Raw genomic sequence first — 17,007 nt, 5'->3', positions numbered from 1 at the left:
TGGTGGTGGACTCTCCTCAGGAGATCAAAAGGCCGGTTCTCGGAAGACCTGGGCAGAGTGTCACTGTCAGAAGATCTTGGACAGTTGCACGTTCCAGCGGGGTTTGATTGGTCGGTCCATTGGCCGGGCCAAAATCACTTCCAGGGTGAGGCCCTGGGGCCGGTACCACGCTTGGGCCGGTTTAGGGGTTACTACGCCCTCCTAGTTCCCGCTCCCGAGCATATTGTTCGTTGTTCCCTCTTTCCTAGGCATGCACTGCTGACTTTATTTTAGTGCAAGAGTTTCACACATTTCACTGTTCGCTCAGACTTGTCTTATGCTCTTCTTTGTCGTTGTGCTTCTTTTGTTTGGAATAGCAGTCACGCTAGTCCAGTGGTCTTCAAACTTTTTGACCCCGAGCCCCCCTAGAAAAATTTCTCCGGCCCAGGCCCCCCCTATAAACATGAACTCCAAAATTGTACTCGGTTGCGAACGGTTATCGCGCGCTGGAGTAGAATGGTGCCCCTAACGAAGGAGTGAATGCTAAAAACCACGTTGTTTCAAAATCATTGCTTGCAATGATTCAAATCAGATTAGAGGACAAATATTTGTGAACAAAGCATTCCGATTTTGCTACAATACAGAGGACTCGACTAAAAATAGTGTTGGATATTTATTTCACAAAAACGAAAACACCCAATATTGCTGTCCTGAAGTAACATTTGCTATGCAAGTGCTGTAACTATTTGTTTCTCAAGTACAACAACGTACTGTCAATGCTGTCACTTGCAAGTTGGGCAGTGGCATACTGGAGAACTAGTGTGAAGGGTGGGCCTGCCTTTCACCAGCCAGCCTGTCAATATTGGGTTCAATTTTTCCAATAGCCAACCGCAGGCTTTCTTCCACCTCTAGCTTTGACCGATATTTTGTCTTTAGGGCTGCAAGTACAGAGAACCCAATTTCGCACAGGTATGAGGGGCTGAAAGGTAACAGTACAGAGCATTTTTGGTCCCCCGCTCGCCTCCTCTCCTCCATGCCCCCTAATGTGGGGGGTGCAGAGGGAGAGGGGCGCAGGGGGGACCGGTGCTGCATTAATAACACGGCTCCCCCATGGCAGATTGCTGGGCTCCAGCAGTCTGCCATGGGGGAGCTACGTTATTAATACAGCACCGGCAGAGCAGTTTTGGTCCCCCACTCGCCTCCTTTCCTCCATGCACCCCAATGTGGGGGACGCAGGGGGAGAGGGGCGAAGGGGGGACCGGTACTGTATTATTAACGTGGCTCCCCCATGGCAGATTGCCACAGGGGAGCCGTGTTGTAAATAAAGAGGTCACTTACCTCTCACGGGCGGCGGCAGAAGGAGCCAGGAACACAGGGCACCACAACGCAGCCTGGACGCGCGATCCAAATGCAGGAAAGCACGCATCCAGGCTGCGTTTATTTCCTGTTTCATGGCCACGCCCCCAGCACATCGCACTGGCTGAGCATGTCCATGGGAGCCAGCGGCTCCCCATTGCACATGCTCAGTTCAGTGCAGCAGAGGAAAAAAAAGTGTTACTCTTCTTCTGCGCCAGGCATCACGCACCCCCACACAGGCATGGTGGCGCGCCCCCCAAGGGGGGCACGCCCCACAGATTGAAGAACTCTGCGCTAGTCTAACGAAGTAAACAAACACCTACATGAACGCGCCTTGTGAATGATGGTGTGAAGGATGGATGCAGGCGCTGGACCAAAAGCTGAGCGAAGTCTGCACAGCAGCTGGCTTGGGAAAGCTACTCAGCAACTACAGTAGAAATCATCTCCGTGGACGGTTGGCCCGTCTTCCGTATAATGCAAATACCCAGACTTGTAGGATGCATACTTCACTTTCTTTGTTTCATTGGGGGCGACATGCTGTAGCATCAATTCATGGCCTTTAAAATACCCTGCACGGTGCACCTTCCGATCTCCTTTAACACAAACGGTGGGATATGGCCATGACTAGCTAACGCCACATTGATCAAAGCCAGGTCTCTAAAGAGTGGTTCAAGTGTTGGGGAATCACCTGCTCACACTTTCTGTCGTGTGACCAACCAGTGCGCAAAAGATGTTTCAGAGCGTGGGGCTCTTGATGCCACCCATTTCTGCATTTGATACACCAGCAGCTAAACACACCCTGGGGAGGCAGCTCCTTCTACATAGTCCATTTCTCTCCCAAGCTCGGGACAATGTTCTTTACCATAATGGAGAATGTGAAAAAACGCAGGGCTGCAAGGCAGGGGGGTGAGGGTGAAGGGCAAAGCACACTACGCTTGGGGTACACTGGAGATGCTTCCTCTGACACCCGCAGTACTCCATGTCCCTTTAAATGAAATTTGTCTATACACTGTACAATGTGCAAGGGCCGCTGTTATTCAAGCAGCACGCAACTAGTAATTTGCAAAAAGTAAACTTAACGAGACCCAAGAAAAGGTCATCTTCCACCCTTTAAGAATTTGATTGTTTTTGTATTTATGTTGGGATGGTAGACATCGTTTTTCTTTGCGATCTTACAGTTTCATGGTGCTGTCGGGAGCTAAAATGAGTGATCACGAAGGAAACATTTAAGAATTTGGAGAGTTCACAAGCATGAGAGAAACAAACCCCAATACTCAAACTGCCATTTCTCTTCGCGGTAATGCACTGCAGTGTGTTTCAATGTAAAGTCCACATTGCAATGTCATAATTTTAGAACGCCACCTCTCTAACATTAACATTGGGAGCTATGTTGAATTGTACATGCATGTCAACTCTCTGCAGATGTTTAAAATATACTTTACCACTCACATGGAGTAGTGATATTGTTTACGTGTGTCCCTCCTAAATATATTTAACTTCCCGTGAAATATTGATGCAATACATATTGCATAAATGCATGTATTTTAGTGCTGAGATAGACGGGCTGTACAGCTATCGGTGGGTATGTTGCTGGTGCTTCTTCTTGGAGGTTCGAGTAACACTGTTCAAGACCAGTTCATCACCTTTTAAGAATGGCTAAATGTTTGAGGTCGTACGAAAGACATTAGTGTAGATCTGAAATTGTCGATTCTCTGACCTGAGTCACAGCAGCAAACTGGTCACTGTTACTAAAAATAAAGAGCAAAAGCAGACTAACATAACCAGGCATGTTCGGGTTTGACCCTCTTATTGCTGTTTTCTGAGGTTCATGAAATTCAGCAGATGCCAGCATTGACAATTATGTTAACTCATAGTCCCCACTCCCGCTGCTCAGCCCATGACACATGTATGAGATCACCGGTTGGGGGGAGGAGGGGCGCCAACGATACTTCCCGCCTGGGGTGCAATCTGTTGTAAGACCGGCCCTGCGTGCAACGTTACCATCACTTATTCCTGTGGGTTTTCCACTGGATTACAAGTGGTGGTAAGGCAGTGTTAATCCCCAATTTCAAAGTCTTTAGGACTAACAGGGGATTGTGGTGGAATTACCTCCAGTGGTAATTCGGCTGTAGTAATTCTGCCAAGATTTTGCCTTAAAGTGGATGGTTTATCCGGAGCGTGATTCTGGAGGAAAATCCTCCACTTTACGGTCAAACCTATAGTTCGACGATCCGGTAAAAACTGTGATCATTCTGTCACTGATATGACTGCCCACCCCACCCCCCACTCTGCCAAACTCGCAATGAGGCCCCATGAACGGGGGTGCCCTCTTGCGTTCCAGACTATGTTAGGGTAACCCATTCGAATGCATGTCTGCTATCTCGCTTACCTTCCAATGAGAGTCCAGCGATTTAAAGGTCACAGGCCTCAGTCCTCCTCAGGGGGCAGCCAGTGGGCAAATGACAAAGCCATTCCTACATTAAGGAATTCTGTGATGAGGGTGGTGGCTTTGGTTTAAAGGTGAGAATAAAGCCCCCCTCGATGGATAAAGAAGGTGCCATTTCCCCCGGGGTGGGGGGGGGCATGCTTATGAAAGGCTAACGCCCCCTTCTGGGTCCCATCTTGATTCAGGCGGCATTCGCCACTTTGCTTTGCCATATTATTGATGTGATGGTTTCCTGTCTTTCCAAACACTATGGAATATCTCTTATGCAGGTAATACATTCCTTCACAGTCTCTGCACAATGATCTTATAACATGTGCTTGTATAGGGCGCTGGCCTTCTTCCCCACTAGGAACCACAACACAATCTATTCAAATGTATTGACATCTTTCTACTGTGGGGCGGTGACTTATAGGATTGCTTAAAGATACTGTTGCATTAACAATAAGAGGGAAATGTGTAATTCCCTCTCCCCCTCACCCCCCACCCCCCGCCAGCGTGCGATGCCTGGGCTCCCCACATTATAGGAACTGGAATACCGCAGGTAATTTCACTGCCTCTCGAATATATTACTAAATTCCTGCTACTAATGGCAGTAGGCGCTGTGGTGTGTGACCCTCCCACGAGTGTTGCCCCTTTAAGGGAATGTGTCCCTCCCCATGTGATTATACGATAAGATTATACGGAATACAACAAACCACCTAGCATTCAGGAAACTCCTCAAATCATGGCTCTTCAAGGCATAACCACAACGGAGACGCACTAGAATGCCCAGACATCAAACAATGATGGAAATAACTCCAACCTCGACCACCCTCAAATTGGACAAACACTCAAAACAAAGAACCAACCACTCGACAGAGCATAAGACACCATGGAAAGTAGCCACAAAGGAAGGCTGCAGAGACTGACCACACACCTAGACCCACACGAAAGCCCAATTGACTCCCCCACTGGTACGTACCGGACGAACATACCCAGACCGACAGACGCATCTAGATAGACGTTGGCCTGCGTCGCATCTGGATAGGATCGATTGAAGGATAACATGCCCGCACTAAGAAGAAACATGAATGCTTACATGTGCCACACCTAGAGTTGTGAATGGCGCCCTTTGTGGCGCTCGGATGGAGTTGTGAATGTTAGCATGCTCACAACTGGACGGGTCTCTGGACAATGACCTGCGCCGCATCTGGGTGGGAGTGTGAGTGTCGGCATGACCACGCCTGGATGGAGCCCTGGACATTGTCCTGCGCTCAGATGGAGTTGTGAATGTTGGCATGCCCACAACAGGACAGGTCTCTGGACACTGGCCTGTGCTGCATCTGGGTGGGAGTGTGAGTGCTGGCACGAGCACGCCTGGGTGGAGCCCTGGGCGTTGGCCTGCGCCGCGTCTGGATGGGAATGTGGAGGCCGACAGGTGCCGCACTCGGTCAGAGCTGTGAATGTTAGCATGGTAAAGGTCAGGTAACCCACTAACCAATATAAGCTCAAACTCTGCATACTTATCTCACTCAAAAACTCACACAACCATCTCTTGCACCACAAGTCACACGCACTTCACAACACTGCAACAACACACAAGCAGGAACAACAGCACACACGGACTGACTCCGATCCGATACCCGCACCAAAGCTCAGCACCCGGTGTATACCGAGTTGATGCTGAAAACAGAACACCACTCCTCTCACTATCCTACTCCCTTCTTCACCTTACTAACCCATGCCACCTTTATCGTTTACAGATCTGCCTGAGCGCCTGGGGACCAATTCCGTTGGTGACGGTGCACGGTACAAATACCTTTAACATTTAACATTTAACACGTGTATTGCCCTTTTAACACGGGCCATGACTGTGACATGGCCCCGGCTAATAAAAGGAGCTTCTGCCGACATGCCCAACAGAACGGCTGCAGACTCCAGAAGAGGAACTCCTGAGTCCGTGTCTCATTTCATGTAGGCCGCAGGCCTACACGTGGAGGCACAGGCCTGCATACCCTGATGCCGTGTGATCCTTGTGCCAGCACAGTGGCAGAGGCCTGCACGGTCAGGGCGTGGCTGGCTGTGCCCCCACCCCCATTGGTGCTGATGTCCTGTAGTACCAGGGGGGCCTGCCGGATGCCCAGGGCAGGCCCCAACCCCCACAGGCACTGGGCCTGTAGAGTGCCCATAGCACTCAGGGGGGCCCGCTGGCGGTCTATAGCGGGCCCCCCACAACATTGGTGATGAGGAGTGGAGCCTCCGGCTTAATTTTTTCTGTTCTTCCACAAGAGGGAAGGAGGCGGGGTAGAGGAGGAGCAGCGGCAGCACATTGCCGCAGAGAGGTGCAGGGGAACCCTGGCATGCTTTGCCCCCGTCCGCAGCCCTCATTCATCAGGGTGCTCGTGCAGCCGGGATCGGAGCGTGGTGGCACCCCTGCAGTGTCCTCAGCCGTGAGGGGAGAGGAATTGGAGCGCTCACAGCCACAAGACAATCTGGACCTCCCAGAGGGGAAGAGAGGCCTGCTGCCCTCCTAGGGCGTTCTGGAGAAGAGCCGAGCCCTGCCAGTGATGGTCCCCCGGCCGGGAGCTGCCCAGTGAGGACCGAAATGAAATGCTCCTGTTCGGAGCGAGAAAAGAATCTGAGCTCATTCACCAACTGTGGCAGCAGTGCTGGTGCAGTCGTTGGGTCCTGGATAGCGGCACCCGCTGCCCAAAATGAAGAAGGGGAGTGCCCTTCTCCCCCCCTGCGAAGAGAGGCCCACCGGCCTGAAGGAGGACAAGGGGAGGGCCCGATTGCCCTCCCATGTCATAAAGAATTAAGCGGCCGCAGCCGCAACATCAATGCAGAGGCGAGTGCCTGCTGCTCCCCACGCCGGAGCATGTTGGGGCGGGGGGGATATCCCAGGATATCCCAGGCAGTGAAGTGAAGAACGGCAAAGGTGCCGAAATAACACAGCATAACGTAGGAACCCTCCTCCCACTATACTACACTACCCTGACTTCTGCCAGGATGATCACTATCGGGTCTGATATGCTGCTGGGCCTTCCCACTCATTCGGCTTGTTTTTCTCTTAGCTTTGGAAGCCATTTTGGGGAGTTTACCCAGGATGCTGTGCGAGTTTAGCCTTCTCGATCCTGCTTTGATTTAGTGTTCAAGTTGTTTCCAAGTGTATGGAAGAAGAAAGGGGGACAGATTGCTTGGTTCTTTATGTGCAGGGGTCTTCAGAGAATAAGCTCTGCTGGGGTCATGACGCCAACTCTTTGTGGAGCCTCCATTTTTTTTTTTAAAGTTTATTGATCAAAATTTTGTTTTTGATGCATACGCATCTTTACAAAATTATGGCATTGTTCATAAAAGTTACATCCAATAAACATCTTTACATCTTTGTGATATTTAGTTCATTCAGTTCATTCCCAAAATTACATAAACAACAATATCATAATTTTTTATCAATTTACAGAATTAAAACAGAATTTAAAAAGGGCCAAAAACAGAACGGCAAATTACAGATATCATATATAAAATCATGTAATACTTTACCTAAATAAGAAGGATAAAGAGAACACAAAACATTTTTATTGGATTTTACAAGACATAATGTATGGCAAAGAAAGTAAACATATAAAAGAAAACTTGGTAATAACCACATATATATATATATATATATATATATATATATATATATATATATATATATATATATATATATATATATATATATATATATATATACATATATATATACACATATATATGTATGTATATAGTCTTGACCTAAACACCAAAAGTTGTGACTCAATGGAGAGCAGCCGCCATTACAAATACCTCTTTCCAAAGGCTTAACAAAATTCATACAAAATGTTTAGAGGTATATTTTTGTAGAGGGGCAGGTGGATGCCTCTCTTCTGGCCCCACCCCCTACCGTCGTCCTATTGGAGTAGCAGACGAAGAGCTACAGTTGGGAACCCACGCATGAATCCATGTAGCATTCCTATACCGCGTCGAGTGTATGAAAGACGATATGCACTCAGGCAGCCATTCAGATTATACCCTCACGTTGAAGCAGAGGAAGGATGCTACCAGGAAGGATGTCCACTGCCAAGATGCCAGAATGCGGCTATGGGTAATATGGACAAACTCTGAGTAAAGTTTGATGACAACATATTGATGTCATAAAGAAGATGCATGAACCTATGCCAAAACAATATGAAAACACTCAAGACTGACAATATAACTGAAGCACAAAGAGAAACATGTACCCAAAGATGAAGTGATTGTGAAATAAGAAGGTGAAGCTTCCTGCAGACCAATAACTGTAAACCCGCTGTGATGCAAGGTAGGAAAAGCATGTAGAAGCTTGCTAAAAAGAGGAGGTATAATCCTAACATTTAGGACAGCCATTTTAAGAAAATGGACGACGGCCCATGTTAGGAATCAACCCTGTTACCTCTAAAGACGAGCCTAGGATTGCAAAATGAAGAACGGATGGAGAAGCTGTTTTCTCGTGCAGAATAAGGCAGTACCTTGGCCCGGGATCAAGGGGGCTATTTCGAGAGATGGGTGCAAGGCCCAAAGGGAGTCGAATGAACAGACCATGTGCATAAGACATATTTCTACTAAGATTAGGAGAGACAAGGACATCTGCAAGTGCCAAGTACTGAACAATCACAAGGGCAAAAGTCTACGTGGGTTGGAGCGAGCAAGTCTCTAGAGGTCACAAAGGGTAATGGCACCCTATTTAATCAAATAAAATAGTGCTAAAGAAGAGGTTGAAATGGGCAACATCGTGGTCTCCTAACACATGGCTCAGAAGTCAAAACAAGGGCTATTCATTAAAAGGCCAGATGGAGATAGTGGTCTGTTCATACTCCCTTGAATGTTCCAGAACAGTGAGCAGACTACGAGGTCCACTACAAACAGAAGGCCTTGGCTAAGGATCAGGTCAATGACATATGATGGACTAATTGGGAAAACAAGGAATGGATTAATGCATCTCCAGCACCAGGTTTAGTTTTCACTCATGTGCTGCTAAACAAGCTGAAAGTCCAAGGTTGGATAAGGTTGCCAACCAATCATAAAGCCTGTAACAAACTTTGACATACAATGTTGCATTTACCAATCCGCTGCCATATTCTCTGCTCTAATCAGTATATTACGTATGAAGAAGTATCTGAGGGCGTGTCCTACAGACAAGGGGCAGCCAATGAGATATTAACACTTATATAATTCTATAAGTAGACATGTTCCCCTAATCCAATCCCTTCCGTCAATAGATTTTGCAAATGCCGTGTAGGATGCCGTCATAGATGACATATGGAAAGGTATATACGCTCAGTGAAAGCAAGATAGTGTGTGAATACGCATTAATCTATTTTTATAGCTGTATATCTCCCTGATATGATATGATGATATGATATGGCATTTATAACGCGCCTATACACAAGTGTTTCAAGGCGCGACGAGGCAAGGGAGGGAGCACAGAGGGAAGACAGACAACGATCTTACTAGGCCAGGTGCCATTTAGACCACGCAAGTGCAGGGGGGGGAAGGGGACAGTGCAGTACATGGGATAAAAGAATAAATAACAATAAGTAAAAGTATGGCCAACAGGGGGCAAGTGCAAGGGTAAGTGCAGACAACAGGTGTCAAGTGCTGGTAGTGGGACTGTACAAAAAACAGTCCCCAAGTGCGGGGGTTGACAGGAAGGCAGACCAGGTGTGCAACTGCCAGTAGAGGGGACCTCGGCCTGAGATCAGCGGGTGGCCAGGTAACCAGTGCAGTTTTGGTTTCAGCCAGGAAGTCAGCAGGAGAGAGGACGAGAAAAGGCAGAAGCAAAGAGAACGGTTTTAAGGTGCTTCCGGAACCAGAGATGATTCTCTTCGAGCTTCAGAGAGGCAGGGAGGCTGTTCCAGAGGGAAGCCCCAGCCGAAGAAAGAGATCTACCACCAACTGGTTGCTTGGAGAAGCGACTGACCCTGAAGGAGTTGGAGGTGGATGAGCCAAGAGCTCGAGAAGGAAGATATTGAGATAAAAGCAGTATTTGACCATCTTTCTTGGGTCTGTCTGGTTATTTGGTCTAAGACATTTACTGGTAATTCCATCGAGAGCATAACAAAAAGAGGGAAGTGAATTGTAACCAGCGCTTACAGCTAATGGGGTCTATTAGCCACTTTTACTCCCTGAAAATAGGCAGTCTCAAAAAAGAAAAATAGGGAGTAAAAATACTCCCAAGAAAAAACAGGAGTCACATATGAGCTTGTCCACCGGCTTTCAACGCTGACTCCATGTATATGTTTGGGCCAGAAGTCCCAGCAGAGCCACTAGAAAAAACTCTACGATTATCTGTGCCTGATCCGAAGAGGTAAACCTATCGACTATTTAGATGCTTTGAAATATTTAATACAAAAACATTTCTGTTTTACAGCTAAAGCATTTCTACTCGCTTATAAAATACTCCAATTGGGAACGGAACTTACTTTTTTACTCCCATAAAAATAATTTTACTCCCAATTTACAAAATTACGGAGTAAAATTCTCCCACTTCAAAATCTGAAGTGGAGCACTGACTACATAATTAAAAGCGGCGAAACATCTTCAAAAAGCACCTCTGGGTCATGTGCAAGAGATGAGGAGATTTGCAGGTGTTCCTTTGTTTTCATCTCTAGCCCCTGCCCCCTCTTGCCAACCGCCCCTCCCCCGAACCCCCATATCTGTGCCACGTGGAGGGAGAGGCAAAGGAGTGAAACAGAGAATCATCTTCAATGGTGCTACCGGGATGTCTACCTCCCACCGGTACCGTTCACAAGGCCTCCAGGCACTAGACCCAGAAAGAGAGGGGGTTTGGGGGGTGGAGGGGGTGCTTTGCTGCTGTGTTGTTGCGTGCAGACCGGAAGAGGCTTGCATTTGCAATGTGTTAATGCAATCACCATATACATAGGGGACCGAGCCCAGCAATTTTAAAAGCGATCGATGGTGTCTGGGCGGGAATGGATCTGAAATCTGCCCTGAGGAAGAGAGGGGGTGGAAACCCGACCTCGGTGGCCCTGCGCCTCAGCTATGCGCGCTATGCGGGGCCTCCGCGCGTGGGAATGCGCATGGCGGGATCAGGGCCCTCACGAGGTTTCACGCCAGGGCCCGGCCGAGCTAATGGCTTAAACAGAAGCAGGCTTGGGTCTTAAAAGTGCCAGGAGGCAGGAGGACGGGCATGGGAGGCAAATAAAGGTATTTACACAGTAGCGGGCGGCGCGCGGGCACCGCTGCGGCCTCTTTTTTTTTCCATAAAACTCGAATTCCCGTAAAACGCAGCTGCAAAGTCACTCCACAAACAGTCTCTTGAGTGCTGTGGTGGAGTGGAGGCGACTGTGGCCCGCGGAGAACCGGAGCGGGGCAGCGACGGGCATTGCACGACTTACACTCGCACAAAAAACCTACACACTTGCAAGACTACTCACACACTATCAGACAACCTACAGCACTACTCACCACTGTGCACACAACTTACGCCTTCACACTACTCTTCATACCACTGTGCACGCTCGCTCAACTACACACATAGCTATGCACAAATAGACACACAGATACACCCTGTGCCGTGCACTTCCCTTATCTGGCAACGCTGCAGGGGGCACAGCCGGGACCCGGGACGTCGCGGACAGGAAGCACTGCGGGTAAGGGGACGTGTACTGTTTTTAATGTCAGTGTTGTGTTTTTGTAATATTTGTCGCCCAGAGCGAGGAAGTACTCGATTAGAAGTTGGGTGACCGCTGTGCAGTGCATTGGTGGTGACCCCAAGAGAGACACTGTGGCAGCCAGGGGGAAGTCTCCAACTGGGAATGCTTGGTACTATCACAGCCAGGGGGCAGTCTCCTGCTGGGGATGCTTGGTACTGTGGCAGCCAGGGGCCAGTCTCCTGCTGGGGATGCTTGTTACTGTGGCAGCCAGGGGACAGTCTCCTGCTGGGGGTGCTTGGTACTGTGCCCCGCCCGCCCCCCGGGGCAGTCTCCTACTGGGGTGATTGGTACTGCGGCAGCCGGGGGCAGCCTCCTGCTGGGGATTCCTGGTACTGTGGCACCCAGGGGACAGTCTCCTGCAGGGGATGGTTGGTACTGTGGCAGCCAGGGGGCAATCTCCTGCTGGCGATGCTTGCTACTGTGGCAGCCAGGGGACAGTCTCCTGCTGGAGATGCTTGGTACCATGGCAGCGAGGGGGCAGTCTCCTGCTGGGGGTGCTTGTACTGTGGTGCTTGGGTGGTGAGTGACCCAGAAGAGAGACACTGTGGAAGCCAGGGGGCAGTCTCCTGTGGGGATGCTTGGTACTGTGGCAGCCAGGGGGCAGTCTCCTGCTGGGGGTGCTTGGTACTGTGGCTGCCCGGGGGAAGCATCCTGCTCCAGATGCTTGTTACTCTGGCAGCAAGGGGGCAGTCTCCTGCTGGGAATGCTTGGTACTGTAGCAGCCACGGGACAGTCTCCTGTTGGGGATGCTTAGTACTGTGGCAGCCAGGGGGCAGTCTCCTGCTGGGGATGCTTGGTACTGTGGCAGCCCAGGGACAGTCTCCTGCTGGGGATGCTTGGTTTTGTGGCAGCCAGGGGGCAGTCTCCTGTTGGGGCTGCTTGGTACTGTGGCTGCCGGGGGCAGTCTCCTGCTGGGGATGCTTGGTGCTGTGGCAGCCAGGCTGCAGTCTCCTGCTGGAGATGCTAGGTACTGTGGTGCTTGGGTGGTGAATGACCCCGAAGAGAGACACCGTGGCAGCCAGGGGGCAGTCTCCTGCTGGGGATGCTTGGTATTGTGGCCGCCCAGGGACAGTCTCCTGCTGGGGATGCTTGGTATTCTGGCAGCCAGGGGGCAGTCTCCTGTTGGGGATGCTTGGTACTGTGGCAGCCAGGGGACAGTCTCCTGCTGGGGATGCTTGGTACTGTGGCAGCCAGGGAACAGTCTGTTGGTGGGGATGCTTGGTACTGTGGCACCCAGGGAGCAGTCTCCTGCTGGGGATGCTTGGTATTGTGGCCGCCAGGGAGCAGTCTCCTGCTGGGGATGCTTGGTACTGTAGCAGCGAGGAGGCAGTCTCCTGCTGGGGGTGGTTGGTACTGTGACAGCCAGGAGGCAGTCTCCTGCTGGGGATGATTGGTACTGTGGCAGCCAGTGGGCACTCTCCTGCTGGGGATGCTTGGTACTGTGGCAGCCAGGAGGCAGTCTCCTGCTGGGAATGCTTGGTATTTTAGCTGCCCAGGGACAGTCTACTGCTGGGGATGTTTGGTATTGTGGCCGTCAGGGGGCTGTCTCCTGCTGGGGATTCTTGGTATTGTGGCAGTTGGGGGCAGTCTCCTGCTGGGTTTGCTTGGTATTGGAGCTGCCCGGGGCAGTCTCCTGCTGGGGATTCTTGGTATTGTGGCAGCCAGGGGGCAGTCTCCTGCTGGTGGTGCTTGACGTGGCGCCCGGTCCAGTCTCCTGCCTGGGATGTTTGGTATTGTAGCTGCCCGGGGCAGTCTCCTGCTGGGGATTCTTACTATTGTGGCAGCCAGGGGGCAGTCTCCTGCTGGAGGTGCTTGATGTGGTGCCCGGGCCAGTCTCCTGCTGGGGATGCTTGGTACTGTGGCCACCCAGGGACAATCTCCTCCTGGGGATGCTTGGTATTGTGGCTGCCAGGGGGCATTTTCCTTCTGGGGATGCTTGGTACTGTGGCAGCCAGGAGGAAGTCTCCTGCTGGGGATGCATGGTACTGTTGCAGCCAGGGGGCAGTGTCCTGCTGGGGATGCTTGGTATTTTAGCTGCCCAGGGACAGTCTCCTGCTGGTGATGCTTGATATTGTGGCTGTCAGGGGGCAGTCTCCTGCTGGGGATTCTTGGTATTGTGGCAGCCAGGGGGCAGTCTCCTGCTGGGGGTGCTCGGTATTGTGGCCACCCAGGGACAGTATCCTGCTGGGGATGCTTGGTAATGTAGCCACCCAGGGACAGTCTCCTCCTGGGGATGCTTGGTAGTGTGGCCGCCCAGGGACAGTCTCCTGCTGGGGATGCTTGGTATTTTGGCCACCAGGGAGCAGTCTCCTCCTGAGTATGCTTGGTACTGTGCCAGCCAGGAGGCAGTCTCCTGCTGGGGATGCTTGGTACTGTGGCAGCCAGGAGGCAGTCTCCTGCTGGGGATGCTTGGTACTGTGGCAGCCAGGGGGCACTCTCCTGCTGGGGATGCTTGGTACTGTGGCAGCCAGGAGGCAGACTCCTGGTGGGGATGCTTGGTATTTTAGCTGCCCAGGGACAGTCTCCTGCTGGGGATGTTTGGTATTGTGGCGGTCAGGGGGCAGTCTCCTGCTGGGGATACTTGGTATTGTGGCCACCCAGGGGTCTTCTCCTTGTAAAAGGAAAGAAAATATTGAGGCTGAGTACCACAAAGGAAATACACCAAACACTGGCTATAATGATTCAGAGATCTTTTATTCTGCGCAGTTTACAAAGAAACATAGATACAGATAGCTATCTTGCTCTCAACACCCTGCAATGATTACCAGCCTGTCAAAGAGAGGAGAGAGAGTGCTGGACATCTAGACATTCATACTTTTATACAATTTTCAGAAATATTGTCCAGCCCCTCTACATGTTAATAATCTGTGGTCTAGAATTCGTGCCTAGTTCACATACAGCTTATACAATAATATGCAGACGGATTACATGAGTTTGCATTTCCATCAAGTTACAATGGCGATGTATATTCTCGGATCCCGCGATAAGCCTTAGCCTATATCCCTTCACAGTGTAGTTTGGCCTGTGTCCACGCTTGAGATTCACTCTGTTTTGTCCCAACGTTTACACAGGGATGAATCTTATGTGTGCGGACAATACTCAGACGGCAGTTCATACGGAGCACAAGGTCTCTTTACTCAGTCTAAACAGTCGGCTCTCGGACAACCTAAACATTAACAGAATTCAAAGGTCGGGAGGCTTGGTTGCAAGTTGAAAACACAGTCCACTATTTTAGAACAGAGAATCATATGAACAGAAATCAAAATGGAGGATGACTCTAAAATGGTGGCGAAGTCGATCCAAAATCGGAACTTTGCAACGCGGTTTTCTCCATAGAGCAAATAGGCTTAGGCCAATATTAATCAAAAGGAGGCACTATATGATTTTTGTTTAACAAACCTTCCTTTTGGCCTAAGCCAAGTGCTAAACTCAAGATTAATTATTTTACGAGTAACTCCACGTTTCAATATCCATACATCCTGAATCACATTCATCAGATATATCAATTGCCATAAAATCTGCGGCGGAAATGTCCTTCATTACAAATGTGTTAGTCATTCTTCCCGGTGGTGTACCTTTGGTCCTAACGTTCCCATAGTCTGTGCACAACATCCCCCTAACATTGAACATATGGCAGGAAAACATTTTATACAGCAACAGCAAAACAACAGAATACCCAGAATTATCAACAAGACCGAGAGAAGCTTCCATCCACAAGATTGTAAGAAGTCCCAGAACCAAGTACTAAGATCCCAATTTTCCTCAGGAACATGTACTTCAGAACTTAGGACATGCAGATTCTGTATTGCCTTAAAGATAGTCGGGGAGGAATCTGGTAAGAAAAGGCAGCAAGCGGACCCCACTAATTTGCATACTCCACCATGCTCAGCCAAGATGACGTCTATTACCATCCGGTTTTGTAGCGCTACTAATCTGATTGCCTTTTGCTCTAGAGTCATGTTATATAGTATGTCAGTGGTCCGGTTGATGGTTTTCTCCAGTACTCTCGCTAGTCTCCTAATATCCTCAGAATTCATAATTTGCCCCCAAAATGGTAAAAAAGATTTTGCTACGCCATCCAGAATTTGTGGAGGAGTATCACCACTCTCGCCCCGCCTTGGGCGAGCCCTAGAGAGTTCAGTGGTATTAGCTATATATACCCCTGGCAGCAGAATTCCTAAATAACAAGTTCCCTGCCAATCCCTAGGTAGCCATGGGAAAGCTTCATTACTGCAAATGAAGTAGACAGGTTCGTCTATATATAAAGATCTGTCCTCACTAGTAAAGTTTGCAACACAAGTGCAACCCTCGAAATCGCCTATTGACTGAGTACCATTCCTTTGAATGCAGAAAGAAACAGAGTTGGGGCTATGGTTAACAGTACAAGAAGGTGGTGTGGCATCCCTATTACCTATCGGAGCCATCCTAAAAGAAATCAAAGATTGAAAAGGCCGGGACAATCTATCAGAAGGCCTAATAGAAGCAACATTAAGCTTGCTCCTATTTGCAAAGAATGAGCATCCCAGAGGCGTTAAAACACGCCTTTCAAATTCATTCAAATTTGTCCCATCAAAATTCCCTGAGATGCTATCATTCCATCGGTCAAAGAATAGTGCCCTTAGAGAAGCATAACATGCAGTACTTAGAGGCAAAGGGTGAATATACCAGCCCAACCCCTTTTTCCCATGTTGCGGTAAATGAGAGCAAACCCAACAATCTGTCTTATTCAAAATGGCATGGGTTGCGTTCATTATTAACAGTAATGTATTATTGTGATAGCTCTGTCCATGTTGAGAGTCTCTAGTAGATAGAGTGTGCAGGTGCACGAAAGGTGTAGATACAGTAGGGACATTCTCAGTAGGCAAGAATGTTTCAAGTGGGCGTACTTCTTCCATATACCAAAATCCTAAGGCAGCTAGTACTGTGAAACTGGTTAACGCAATTACAAGAAAACAACACGTTTTAAAAGACCATGTATTTGATCATCCATTGTCATTGTTGGCCACACAGTGACTTGTTTGTTCCGCACGAGTAGGGGTGATAACAGACATTGTTCCTTTGAAGCTGTTCTCTTTTCCGAAAAGATTCCTGCGAAAACTCTGTAGTCTGTTTGCTGGTGATCTCCTGATCATGCGTTTTCTTAGTCTTTCCCTATTCCCAGCCACCTACTTTCCTTCAGATGCAAAAGATGGGGCGAAGGACAAGGCCTGTGGGCACAGCCGAACCGTGCAGTAAGTCTAGCTCTGTGGACGCAGATTGTACCTTGTGACTCCTGGTACAGTGTAATCTGCGAACAGTGTGTCGTTGCTTCCTGATGGAAGTGATGAATTTGCAGCAGAACCAGAAAAAGATGCAAAAGGATCTGTAGAGGAGTGTGGAGACAAAGCAGCAATTCCCCAGGCCCCGCGGGCTCAGGGAGTGTCTCCAGAACACCCTTGATGTTGCTCAATGCTGATCGATAGTTGGGAACAGGGCAAGTAAGTATCTCCTTATCTTCTTCGTCTGTGGCAAAGGTAA

General features: G+C 49.3%; 1 protein-coding gene across 1 annotated transcript in view; it reads left to right on the top strand.

Annotated features, from left to right (window-relative positions):
- Positions 1 to 11,072: 11,072 nt before the first annotated feature.
- FMOD (fibromodulin) overlaps positions 11,073 to 17,007 on the top strand; it is a 341,872-nt gene continuing 335,937 nt past the window's right edge. Inside the window, exon 1 of the mRNA XM_069633075.1 lies at positions 11,073 to 11,427. The gene's annotated coding sequence lies outside the window, so the exon portion shown is untranslated. The remainder of the gene's footprint in view (positions 11,428 to 17,007) is intronic.

The sequence above is a fragment of the Ambystoma mexicanum genome, chromosome 13 (assembly GCF_040938575.1).
Source record: "Ambystoma mexicanum isolate Mex_15411 chromosome 13, UKY_AmexF1_1, whole genome shotgun sequence".
In the NCBI taxonomy this organism is placed as follows: Eukaryota; Metazoa; Chordata; class Amphibia; order Caudata; family Ambystomatidae; genus Ambystoma; species Ambystoma mexicanum.
This window is presented reverse-complemented; position numbering and strand designations above follow the sequence as displayed.